Raw genomic sequence first — 2,015 nt, 5'->3', positions numbered from 1 at the left:
AAAACCTACCACAGCAGAGCAACATAAACAGACGTTATACATTTACAGTGACTTGCGAAAGTATTCAGCCCCCTTGAACTTTTCAACCTTTTGCCACATTTCAGGCTTCAAACATAAATATATAAAATTTTAATTTTTTGTGAAGAATCAACAACAAGTGGGACACAATCGTGAAGTGGAATGAAATTTATTGGATGTGTCAAACTTTTTTAACAAATAAAAAAACTGAAAAGTGGGGCGTGCAGTATTATTCGGCCCCCTTACGTTAATACTTTGTAGCTCCGCCTGTTGCTGCAGTTCCAGCTGCAAGTCTCTTGGGGTATGTCTCTATCAGTTTTGCACATGGAGACACTGAAGTTCTGCTCATTCTTCCTGCAAAACAGCTCGAGCTCAGTGAGGATGGATGGAGAGCGTTTGTGAACAGCAGTCTTCAGCTCTTTCCACAGATTCTCGATTGGATTCAGGTCTGGACTTTGACTTGGCCATTCCAGAATGGTCCTGTATTTGGCCCCATCCATCTTCCCATCAATTCTGACCATCTTCCCTGTCCCTGCTGATGAAAAGCAGGCCCAAACCATGATGCTGCCACCACCATGTTTGACAGTGGGGATGGTGTGTTCAGGGTGATGAGCTGTGTTGCTTTTACGTCCAACTTATCGTTTTGCATTGTGGCCAAACCGTTTGATTTTGGTTTCATGTGACCAGAGCACCTTCTTCCACATGTTTGGTGTCTCCCAGGTGACAAACTTTAAACAACACTTTTTATGGATATCTTTGAGAAATGGCTTTCTTCTTGCCACTCTTCCATAAAGACCAGATTTGTGCAGTGTACGACTGATTGTTGTCCTATGGACAGACTCTCCCACCTCAGCTGTAGATCTCTGCAGTTCATCCAGAGTGATCATGGGCCTCTTGGCTGCATCTCTGATCAGTCTTCTCCTTGTTCCAGATGAAAATTTAGAGGGACGGCCGGGTCTTGGTAGATTTGCAGTGGTCTGATACTCCTTCCATTTCAATAGGATTGCTTGCACAGTGCTCCTTGGGATGTTTAAAGCTTGGGAAATCTTTTTGTATCCAAATCCGGCTTTAAACTTCTCCACAACAGTATCTCGGACCTGCCTGGTGTGTTCCTTGGTCTTCATGATGCTCTCTGCACTTTGAACAGAACCCTGAAACTATCACAGAGCAGGTGCATTTATACGGAGACTTGATTACACACAGGTGGATTCTATTTATCATCATCAGTCATTTGGGACAACATTGGATCATTCATAGATCCTCACTGAACTTCTGGAGTGAGTTTGCTGCACTGAAAGTAAAGGGCCCAATAATATTGCACGTCCCACTTTTCAGTTTTTTATTTGTTAAAAAAGTTTGACACATCCAATAAATTTCATTCCACTTCACGATTGTGTCCCACTTGTTGTTGATTCTTCAAAAAATAAAAATTTTATATCTTTGTTTGAAGCCTGAAATGCGGCAAAAGGTTGAAAAGTTCAAGGGGAGCGAATACTTTCACAAGGCACTGTAAAACCAAGAACATTTAAACACATAAAACAGTTGTTAAAACATTAAGATCAATAACAAAGTCCATGCTCAATAATCCAGGTATACAATCCAACATTTTTCAATCCGGTCATCTGGACAGTTTCTTTAAAAAAAGAAACTGTCCAGATGACCGGATTGAAAAATGTTGGATTAAGATCAATAAAAACTGTGCAGAGCATATTCAGTGTGTGCTAAAAGCCAGGGAGTAAAAATGTGTTTTTAAAAGAGTTTTAAAACTGGACAGTGAAGGAGCTCGTCTGATGAGAAGAGGGAGATCGTTCCACAGTCTTGGAGCAGCAACAGAAGAAGCTCTGTCTCCTCTGAGCCTCCGTTTGGGCCTCCGCACCTCCAGGAGCAGCTGATCAGCTGATCTGAGGCACTGAGCAGGAGAGTATGGGTGAAGCAGCTCAGAGAGGTAGGATGGAGCAAGACCATTTAAACTAATGATAACATGTCTGACTGAACCC

Source organism: Nematolebias whitei, chromosome 13, assembly GCF_014905685.2.
Source record: "Nematolebias whitei isolate Nwh7 chromosome 13, NemWhi1, whole genome shotgun sequence".
NCBI classification, from domain to species: domain Eukaryota; kingdom Metazoa; phylum Chordata; class Actinopteri; order Cyprinodontiformes; family Rivulidae; genus Nematolebias; species Nematolebias whitei.
Note: the sequence above shows the minus strand (reverse complement) of the source record.